The sequence below is a fragment of the Mauremys mutica genome, chromosome 13, assembly GCF_020497125.1.
Source record: "Mauremys mutica isolate MM-2020 ecotype Southern chromosome 13, ASM2049712v1, whole genome shotgun sequence".
NCBI classification, from domain to species: Eukaryota; Metazoa; Chordata; order Testudines; family Geoemydidae; genus Mauremys; species Mauremys mutica.
The window spans coordinates 43686869-43698731 of record NC_059084.1 but is presented as its reverse complement, the minus strand read 5'-3'; the positions used below and the strand labels follow the sequence as shown (position 1 = coordinate 43698731).

Sequence of the window (11863 nt, the reverse complement as noted above, 5' to 3'; positions counted from 1 at the left end):
TGAATGCATGATGTCAAGTAACACACAGACTGAAACAATGTTAATGTCAGTTTTTGCCTTTTGGCCCTGCTCCCCCGGCCAGAGCCCCGGGCCCCCGCAGCCCCGCTCTCCCGGCCGGAACCCCGCAGCCTCGCTACCCCGGCCAGAGCCCCGCAACCCCGCGTTCCCGCTCCCCCAGCCGGAGCCCCGCAATCCCGCTCTCCCCGCAGAAGCACCGCAACCCCGCTCCCCTGGCTGGAGCGCCGCAACCCCGTGGCCCCGCTACCACCGCCGGAGCGCGGAATCGGAAGTGCTGCCCAGAGAGTACATGCCCCACGAATCGGCCCCGCACTGGCTAAAGCTGGCCCCGGGTAGCTCTGTAGCTCGGAGACATCCTCCACTCTAACAATCTTTGTGTTCTCTGCAGACTTTGCCAGCAACAAGTTTACATGAATTTCCAGATCATCGATACAGATACAGAATAACCTGAGGCCGAGAATAGATCTTTGCGAGGCCCACCAGCAACACCCCAATGGATGCTGATTCCCCATTAAAGATCATATTTTGAGGAGAATCAATCAGCCCATTTTGGAGCCATGTTGAGTGTTTAGAGAGCTACTTTCTCAATTTGAATGTTGTGTGGTAGTTGGGCACACTCCCTGCTGGAATCCACATATATATCACAACAGCACAGTCACCTTAATATACCAGACTTTTAATGTTGCTCAGAAATGACAGCATGGTCATTGAACATGGACTGTTCTCCATGAAACCATTTTGACTGGCATTAACTCTACTTCCATCTTTTACTATCTGCCTATTGGTAGATCCAATCTCAGTCATTCCATTATTTGGCTCTGAATCTCTGTCTTGGAATTGGTATGTCTGATGGATGAGGTGTGGGATCTGTCCATGCAGATATCAGTGTCACTATCTAGAACCAGGGCAGGCTCCAGGCCCCAGCACGCCAAGCGCGTGCCTGGGGCGGCAAGCCACGGGGGCTCTCTGCTGGTCGCCGCGAGGGGCGGCAGGCAGGTTGCAAAATACCTAGAGCCGCCCCTGTCTAGAACCATTCCAGAACCTCCCTAGATCCATTAAAAATCAGTACAGATGCATGAATACCCAACTAACTCCATTTAAATTCATGCTAGATTAACTTCAGTTGATGCTGTTCCATTTTAGATCTATCCATACCCACATAGCTACCTGCAGATCCCTTCTAGATCGATGCACATTCCTGTACATCCATTTTAGATCCATCTAGACCCCCCCCCCATACATCCATACTCGATCCATCTCACCAACCTAGCAGTACTGGATGCACTCGCTGTCTGTACCCTGATGGTAGCTCCAGTAGGAGTCACCGATCTGACTCGGGGCCAGCATGGTGTTTGGCTGGGAGTGTCCATGTCTGGTCCCTGGTGGGGGGGGTGGGATGCAGGAATGACTGGACCAGTGATGCTCCTGGTTCTCTGTGTGTGAATCCCCATAGGGGGACTGAGCCTCCCCTGATAGGCCAGGGACCCTATGGACAGGGGATGGGGCTGAACCCCATTGGGGGTTGATAAACTCAATGGGGGTGTCACTTTGGGTGTGACATACACAATGTCTGGGGTGGGACGCTGGTATCAGGGTGATCAGAGCCACCCGCCTCTATCTCACACACAGGGCACAGGGATGTGTTTTCTCACCCAGCTCCGATACCGATCAGTGTTACCCACAACCCATGTTCACAGGAGAGCTGGGGAAGGGCAGAACTTGGTGCTTGGAACAGTGACAGCAGCACAGAGATGTCCTAGAGGGGAAAGGCCCCACGTCTCATTCTGCACCCCCTGAACCAGCCAGTCCCCGGCCATGAGCCTGTATCAGACCTAGCCCCCCACCCCTGTAGGGGAAAGGCCCCAAATGCATTCCCCACACCCTGAGCCAGCCTGTCCCCCATCCCAGGGCCGGTGTTAGTCTCACCAATGCTGCGTAGAGAAGCAAAATCCCCTCCCTGCTCCTTTGCCCCTGTTATTACAGCCCAGGCTGTGGCCAGTTTTGCCCCAGCGGTGCGTGGGGAGCTCACGGTGTTGCTTGTTCACTGTAGCCCCAGAGATCCTTTGTGGAGCCCCAGTTGTGGGGTGTGACTGGGCCCAGCTCAGCAAGCGCCTCAGCCTGCTCCCTGCAGCTGCCCTGGCTCTGTCAGCACTGACCGCTCTGCCCGGCGCTGTGACACCCGCAGGGCTGATGGCAGCTGGAGCTGGGACCCTGGGGTCGCTCTGGTTCCTGGTGTCCAACCTGAGCCAGGGATCAAGTACGGGGCTCTCAGATGACCAGGGCTGCATTGTGCTGGGTGCTGTACAGTGTTTATTAGGTGTATTATGGCAGCGCCTAGAAAACCCAGTCATGGCAAAGGATCCCATTGCTGCTGCACAGGACTTGCTAGGTGTATCACAGTAGCACCTAGGTCAGGCCTGCACAACACTGTGCGGCCCGCGGGGGGATACTGAATCCCCCGCACACGGTGCTCTGCGGGCAGCCCAGAGCCCTTTGAATCCCAGCTGCGGCAGGCAATCAAAGGGCTCTGCGCTGCCCGAACCCCTTATCTAAATGCCGCTGGCTCCTTGTCCCCCGATTGCCCCCTCCCAAGACCCTTGCCCCTAACTTCCCCTTGGGACCCCAGCCCCTATCTAAGCCTCCCTTCTCCTTGTCCCCAACTGCCCCCTCCTGAGATCCCCCCAACTTCCCCTCAGGACCTCACCCCCTACCTGTCCCCTGATGAACCCCTGAGACTCCCATGCCTATCCAACTGCTGCCTGTTCCCTGACTGCCCCCCTGACCGCCGCCCCATCCAACCCCCCTGCTCCTTGTCCCTTGACTGCCCCCTGGAACTCCCTACCCCTTCTCCAACCCCAGCCCCCTTACCATGTCTGGCTCCATGCAGCTCCAGACACGTTGCTGCATCCATGCTGCCGTGCTCCCCCGCGGAGCCCACAGCCCCCGGCCCCAGCACCTGCCTTCCAGATTTGAACACCTCAAAATTCAGGAGTGCTCAAGCTTAGTTTGGGCAGCTGTTACTTCATTTCTCCCAAATCAAATATACTGATCCACTGTAACTTTCTGTAGAAAAAGTAGGATAAAATTGAGCAAGAAATGCTTATTAGGACTGGAATTGCTATTTTCAACAGCCATTGTTTGTTTAAAAGGAAGACAGTGATATTGCATTGGCAAACTCCCCATAGAAAGAAAGAGTGGAACAAAAGAATAATAAAGGCACCTCTACTTTTCCTCATTTATGGAGGACAGTCTTATAATATGCATCCAGATATCCTCCAATCACACAAGCTGAAAATTGTTCCACTTTATTGCAGCTCTGTAACCATATGGGAACCAATCCTGTCTGTGTTTTGTGCACATCTGAAATTCCTGCTGAATGACCCACCCTGGGAGTGAGTTACCAGTGACCCAGGGCTGGGGTGGCAGGAGGTGTGGGGGGGCACTGGTGTTGGGGAGCCCAGGGCTGGGGCAGCAGGGGGTACAAGAGGGAGCCCAGGGCTAGGATCGGGGGCAGCCAAATTTTTTTTTGCTTGGGGCAGCAAAAAACCTATAGCCGGCCCTGCCGGGTTCCTCTAGCTGCTGGAGCCCCGGGCCCTTTAATTTGCCCCTGAGGCCTCCCAGCCACCTCTTCAGCTGGGAGCCCCTGGTTGATTTAAAATAAAGTATCACCTCCCCACCCCGAACCTTCCTTTGTGGCCCACAGCTGTTTTGGTGGGGCAGCGCTGGGGAAGGAGGGTTTGTTTCTGCAGGGCTGGGCGGCCCTGGGGCGGGGTGTTTCTGTGGGGCTTGGAGGTTTTGGCCCTCAACTGTTTTCTTTGGAGGAATGTGGCCCTTGCCACTTTACGAGTTGTGCAGGCCTGATTAAGAGGGTCCATGTGGCCCCATGATGGGTTTAAATCCTTGGAGCTGGGAAATGTTGGCCAATCTGCACCCTCATCCCTAGCTGGCCAATGAGTGCCAGAGACTGCCGGAGGGAGGAGCTACCTAGTGTCCATTAGCGTGTCCCCCTTCACTGCCGGCCCCATCAAGTTCCCCCACCTGTTAAGGCAGGTGCCAGTAATTCCAGCACAGTCAGCCTTGGACAAGCCAGGCCTCTTGCCTGAGCCAATCAGAAGCTATTGTTTAGAAATGTGGTAGAACTGCATTTCCCTGAACCAATCATAGTGTGCCACAAGGCGTGCCTATAGACTGTTGGCTTATTTAATAAATGCCTCTCTGGAAACAAAGGAATGAAAGCCAAACACGGTACCTAATGCAAGTTTATTTAGCAATATGCCAGCTTTTAAAAAGTTAATGTTAGCTTGGTTTTTAAAGTTTTACCTAAAGGAAAACAGCTCTAAACCCGAATTAATTGTAAACACTAAAGAAAGCTTTAGAATTACACACACCTGCAAAAAACACACACAGAAGTTAATTTAAAAGAGAAACCAGCTTCTATAAAACAGTTGATAAACATTTTTACAAGACATGTGCAGGCTACTTCTCCCCCACATTTTCCCCCCCTAACTTTTAAAAACCCTAAATGCTGTTAAACCAAATAATTATTTAACAAACAAACTTTTAAAAGTTGAACATGAATAAAAAAACAGTATTGGTCTTTTTTGACTGAGATGAAAAATCCTGTAACATAACAAAAAAACCTGTCTTTACAGTCGAATCAATATTTTGTAAAGATAAAGCTAAATAAAAAATGTTTAATATACATTATCCTAGCCTTTCAAATCATAGCATTAGCTTAATTTTAAAGTGACACCTACAAAAAAACCCCACAGCATAATCAAACAAACATTTTTCTGCTTGTAAACTGTAAAGGAAGTTTTAGATGGCAGGGTAGAATATAAAAATTCTCAACTGAAGGAGTTTACAGTTAAATTTTATTTAAAGACAGAGGGAAATCTTATTATAGAGAACCCATATTTACATATGTGTTTCAATTAAAAAATAAAGTTGAAAAAGACAAAAGCCATGCATGAGCATAAAGGAATCCTAGTAAGGAGAGAGAGATGAGCATGGGATACAATGGAAGGAGCATGATTTCCCATGGTCCCTCCTGCTTTGTTAAAATTTAAACACCAAAATGTCACCATCTGGGAGTGATCATTTCCGGCTCTCGGCAAACTCAGGCAGAGGCCACTATATTGTGTACACCTTTTCAAGATTTTCCCTTCCCAACAATGATGCACTGAACTGCTATCTGAATAATCACAAGTTAGAAATAACACAAGCTCCAAAGTTCAAAGCAACTGAACTCTGGGTTTTCATTCTTTAATATATTTAGTAAGACTTAAAAAAAATCTGACCATTTCTAACATCTCAGTTCTGTGCTCAGGTATTCTGCCGGTGATTTGAGTGATCACAGACCATCAGGAGAAGAAGAGGAAGAGAGAAAGGAAGAAGAAGAAGAAGATCTGAATGTTTTAATGTAATCTTCTCACTTCAGTTTTCAGTAGAGATGGACGCAGGAGGCAAAATCCAGATCCCAGTTTCCCCAGAATTCAGACTGGAGATTTTAATTCATGCCCTTAACATGGAGGGACAGCAATGTCTCCAAGTTTGCACTGAGACATGGAGTTGAGTGGGGATTGTTGAGACAAGCTAGCTGCCATGTTTCAATATTAAACTTGTTCTGACCTCCCCAAAGGGACACAGATCTGAGGTTTTCACGGAGAGAGGGGCTGCAAGGATGTTTCAATCTGGAATTGAGGAGGTTCAAAACCAAGCAAATGTTTTGACACGTTCCAGGAATCAGGACATTGGGTTCTGGCTGATCTGCTGACATAAAGTAGCCAGAAAACACCTAAATCAATTCCACACTTAATTTCTATAACTAGAGTGGAACAGTCAGAATATACCAGTGAGACTTGCCCATGGTCCTAGAAAGCAAGCTCGGCTAAGATATTCATGAGGAACTAGTGATTTGGGGATCCCAACTTTAAATACCTTAAAAGTGCTTAATTTCCAGAGGCCAGGTCTCCAGAACTTTCAGAAAATCTATCTATCTATCTATCACATTCACAGAAATGCATGTTTATTTCATAAGTGCTCCACAGAGGTCCAGCTTTTTATAGATATAAATTGCCCCTTAAGTGAATTGCCCAGCTTAATCTGAGGAATATCTGCACCAGAGCTCTTGCAGTCTTCATCAGCAAGTCTTTGTTCATTACAAAGAAAGTTTGGAGAGTTTGCGGGCTAGAGAAAATTGTTCTTGGCAAATTAAATTTTACCATGTCAGAAGCCAACTCTACACTTAATGAGCCCCAAGAGGTCCACTGTACAGTCTCAACTTCCTGAGAAGTTAGCTGTTTTCATTTCATTTAGAACAATTATTTCTCCATGTGATGTACTAGCTGGTATATATCCTCCAGTGTTCCATGTGTTTTTCTTTTCTGGGACAGAATAAGGAGCAAGCTGGGTAAAGTCAGCTACTGAAAATATTCCCAGTTTATTTTGTTAAGAGCTTTAGTGAGATGCCTGTTTCTGAATGAAATTTGAAGATGAGTCTCCCACCAGCAAGGTTATCAGTTTATTTATTTATTTATTTTTGTGTGTGTAAAATAGATTATTTTATTTAATGTATCTATTTATTTTGTGTGTGTGTTTGTGGTGTGTGTGTGTGAAATAGATCATGGGTTTTTTAGCAGGTAGGACTTGTGTTTGGAAAAATATATGTGAGTTAGAGTGTGCATATGTTCAAAGCTAAATTATCAATAATAATACGTTCCATGTGTTACATTGTGATTTTCCGTTTATATATTACATTGTTGTTAGGAATGTAGGATGACAGATTATTTCCTCAGTTATCCGTCCGACGTCTGAAAGTGATGAGAACATGCATGGTACCATCAGTGAATACTGTCTTTGTACCTCTCTATGCACATCTATCTATCTATCTATCTATCTATCTATCTATCTATCTATCTATATATCTATCTATCTATTCAACAGCAATGGTACATTATTATTATACCAGATGATGCAACCTGACCTGGTCATATCCTGAGGAAATATCTACTCTTTTAAAATTAAGGAAAAAAATATAAATATAAACTCATCATAAAATAAAAAAATAAAATGAGCATCATCTTAGAGACATGCTCATTTTACATCTTTGGAAGGTCCTGGCTCAGGAAATGTCAGCTATGGCTGGGAAGAAGAATGATTGGTGAGAGAAACCATATTGAACACAGCCTGTACCTTGTTAGATTAAGTTTTAGACTTTTAGATGCATGTTTTCACTTTTATTTCCTGGTAACCCTTTCTAACTTTACCTCTTATTCTTGAATTCACTTAAAATCCCATCTTCCTTTGTTGATGAACTCATTTCACTGTACTATAAACCAACTCAGAGCTGTGTTTAAATAGAAGGGAGCATTTACCCCAGTTATGTTAATAAGCTGTGATGTGCTTTTGTGTCTTTAGTGGAACAAACACACCTTATTATTTTTCAAAATGGCTCAGGAGAGGGCTGGGCACTTCAGGGCACGTAGTTTTGGGAAAATTCAGGCCTGGGGTCACCTCACTGGGTGTAACCATGGCTGGTGGAAGCTGCAGTGGGTCTGTAACTAGGGTGGTCTAAGCACAGACACTCATGGTGTGACCTGCATACTGGTAGGCTGGTTGTGAGCATCCCAGGCTGGGAGCTACAGCAGCACAGCATCATGAGGCATCCAGGTGGCAGGGTAAGTGTGACACAACCTCTCATTGGTCCATATTGCCCCCCCCCATACCTCGCAACTGGAAGTAAATTACTATTAACCCAATTTTTTAGATTGGGGAGAAACTGAGTCTCAGAGATATCAAAGTCTCATGGTGTCCAGGGCCCATATTTCAGCTGCTCTCCCCTTGTGTACTATCGCAAAGTTTAGTACAGCTGATGTTGATGGCTCTCTCTCCCTTCTTTCCTGGAAGGCAACAAGGTATTGGTGCTGGCCAACCAGAGGGCCGTGAGAGAATTTGTCCTTCTGGGGTTCCCTCACCTGCATCACCTAGGTTTCCTGCTATTCCTGGTGCACCTGATGATTTACCTCCTGACGCTTGCTGGGAATGTGGTGATCGCCATCACCTGGGCTGACCACCGCCTCCACACCCCCATGTACTTCTTCCTCAGAGCTTCTCCTTCCTTGAGATCTGTTTCACCAGTGTCATCGTCCCCAAGATGCTGGCCAATTTCCTCTCAGAGGACAAGACCATCTCCTTTGCCGGCTGCATCGCCCAGGCCTTCTTCTACCTCTCCCTGGGAGTCTCTGAGTTCCTTCACCTTGCAGCTATGTCTGTGGATCGCTACGTGGCCATCTATTACCCACTGCACTACATGGCCATCATGAGCGGCAGGGTCTGAACCTACATGGTGCTTTCTTCTTGGTTTGGTGGCTTCTTCTTCATCATTGGCCTCATCATGATGATCTCCCTGCTCTCCTTCTGCGGCCCCAACGTCCTGAACCATTTCTTCTGTGACCTGGGGCCCCTCGTCAGCCTCTCCTGCTCCAACACACACCTGGTGGAATCAATGGACTTCCTGGTAGCAGCTGTTGTTTTGCTGGGTTCTTTGTCCATCACCGCGGTCTCCTATTCCTACATTGTTGCTACCGTCATCCGCATCCCCTCAACCAAAGAGCGACGTAAGGCCTTCTCCACCTGCTCCTCGCACATCACCGTCCTGAGCATCTTCTATGGCAGCTGCATCTTCATGTATGTCCGTCCGAAGCAGCGTGATGGACTGGACATCACCAAAGGGGTGGCCATTGTCAACACGGTCAACACTCCCATGCTCAACCCCTTCATCTACTCTCTGAGGAACCAGCAGGTCATACAGGTCTTGAAGGACACTCTGTGCTGGAAAAAATAGATAGTGCTGCATATGGGGAAAATAATGATTCTGGAGGGTTGGAAGGAAGGTTAATTAATACACTAAAATGTACGCAAAGTCTTCGAGAATGCATGGGAGATTAGGGAGGCGCTTAATTAATAAACTGAAATGTGCTCCAGTTTTTTATATGCACTGGATTTGTGTATTAATTAATAACACCGAAGTTCAGCCAGAACTTCAGGATTGTACCTGAGGGTAGTCGTGGCTTCCAACTCCCAGACAAATTAGAAAAAGTTGGAGGAAGAATTCTACAGCAGGTGCCCACTAATTCAGCTTGAATTCTTCTGAAGGATTAGCTGCGCTTCCCTTTGCTATAATGCAGCCTGCTCTTGGTCTGAAGCCATCAACACCTGCACCCCAACCCTTCATCTTCATTAGAGATGACCAGAAATAACATAGCTCTGATCCTGTGCAACCCACCACATCACTGAATTGGCACTAATGGGTGAAGGAAAAACAACTCACTAATGGAATATGTGTAATCTTTAACCTTGTTTTTTATCCTGATTTTGCTAATATAGTCCAGGTGTCCAGAAACATAAGAATGGGAATACTGGGTTAGACCACAGGTCCATCTAGCCCAGTATCCTGTCTTGCAATAGCAGCCAATCCCAGGTGCTTCAGAGGGAATGAACCGAACAGGTAATCATCAAGTGAAAAGATCCCTCAACAAATGCAAGTGTTTACAAAAGTATGTTATAAAGAAAACTAGGTGATTAATGAGGGATATTTGTTATTGCAGATGAGTTCTGTCATGGAGGAAATATGATCCATCGAAAGATGTTTTAACTCATTGAGAACTGTGGGTTGTCACAGATGTTTGTGATGATGACTGGGTTAGAGATTCCTTTCCACTCACCAGTCAGCTAAACTATGAAACATAAAAGTAATTCCATCAGCAATTAGAAAAACAGAAGAGATGGTAAAATTAAACACGGGAAAAGATTTTTCCCTCCAAAAAGGAGTTTCTTTATCTCACACGGTATGGAAGACAGAGGGCTTGAAAATTGGTCTGGGTAGTGCAAAATGCTGCATCCCTTCAGTTACAGAGGAGAGAGAGACAGAGGCCAGTTACACCATCAGGGGCAATCCTCTATTCTGTATAGCACTGTGCTAATCTCTGATGGATAATCTTTGGTTAAATAATTTCATTTGACCCTGTTATTTGACAATAACAAATCGTTATTAAATTGAAACATGCAAAAAGTGGCCATCCTCGAAAGGATCCCTTACGCTGTCATTATAAATGATGAAACGTTTAATTTTCATGTTTTATAGACTCATAGACTTTAAGGTCAGAAGTGATCATTATGATCATCTAGTCTGACCTCCTGCACAATGCAGGGCACAGAATCTCACCCACCCACTCCTCTAACAAACCCCAAACCTATATCTGAGTTAATGAAGTACTCAAATCATGGTTTAAAGACGTCAAGGTGCAGAGAATCCTCCAGCAAGTGACCCGTGCCACATGTTGCAGAGGAAGGCAAAAAGCTCCAGGGCTTCTGCCAATCTGCCCGGGAGGAAAATTCTTTCCCGACCCCAAATATGGCGATCAGTTAAACCCTGAGCATGTGGGCAAGTCTCACCAGCCAGCATCCAAGAAAGAATTCTCTGTAGTAACTCAGATCCCACCCCATCTAATACCCCATCACAGACCATTGGTCATATTTACCTGCCTAATAATCAAAGATCAATTAATGGAATGGCTCATTGGTTTTCAAATTGTTGAGGTCTTCCACTCTATTGTGTTTCTCTTGCCTGTGGACCTTAACATTTGAGCATTAGCATTTAGATAAGTCCCTGGATTATTTGTGGTGTAGCATAAATACCACATGGAAAATGTTAAAGAAAGCCTTCAGATAAGTGTCATAGCAATTCCATATAACATATTCTTCCCTTAAGTGGTTTTTTTTGGTCTATTTCAATAAAATTAGGTTAGATTTCGGGTGTGTTTTTATCATTCTTCCACATCCCTTGTATCAAGGGTTCAGCCAGGGGTTCCATCAATCCTAGAACCCTTGATCCCAGATCACAAAGGATGATAGTATCATTATGGTTCTGGAGAAACCATACCTGGTTATCTTATGCATAGGCGTGAGAAGAATGGGTGTGGGGGGGTGGTGCTTGCAGCACCCCAGGTTTTATGCGGTGTCCACTGGGCTGCTGGCCCCACACCAGGGGTTCTGCTTCCAGCTCTGCATGCTGGGCCTGACCAGGCCCCCACTCCCAGCCACTGGTATGCGGGGTCCCAGCTGCCGAGTATCACTCCCGGATGTGTATGTGGGTCGTCCCAGCTTAACTGTCTGTCCTCCTGAACGCTTGGACTCCTGCTACTAGGCCCCACACCCTGCCCCCCACTGTGGTCCCAGCCTTGGCCCCCTAATCGCTCTCCATGTCCCCCCTTCCTGGAGACACGGCTTTGCTCCTGGGACCTCAGCTTTGGGGTGGGGGGAGAGGTAGAAGTAAAAAGTTTGAGGATCGTTTTCTGTTTGACTATCAGCACCCCTCACTATTAAAAGGTGTTTCCAGCGTCACTGATCTTAATGCCCATATTGGAGCTCCTCATTCCCAAGGATTTCTCCTCTCTTCTCTGGTGCAGCAAGTTCCCCTTTAATGATGGGTATAGCCTTGGTCCCACTAAAGTCAATGGAAAGTTTTTGCTATTGATTCAGTGGTTTTGAGTACACTGCTAAACACTCTGCCAAAACAGGAAGAATATTTAAAAACAGGAGAAGAGCCGCGAAGATTATCAGAGAGTTGGCAAATGATCAGAGAACATCAGGGTTGGAAGGGACATCAGGAGATCATCTAGTCATCATGTAGGAAGAAAGATTAAAGGAGCTAAATCCAGATCAGCTATGAGACAACTGTGGAGCAGGGCTGGAGGGGGTATTCCAGACTGTGTAAAGGCACAGCTGAAAGAGGAATTATTGAGAGATGTTATCCATTCCGCAGTCATAGGTATGGGAAAGGGAC

The 11863-nt window shown here is 46.6% G+C and overlaps 1 pseudogene; it reads left to right on the top strand.

Moving 5' to 3' along the window:
• Window positions 1-6643: 6643 nt before the first annotated feature.
• LOC123347433 lies at window positions 6644-8863 on the top strand (annotated as a pseudogene).
• Window positions 8864-11863: the final 3000 nt, after the last annotated feature.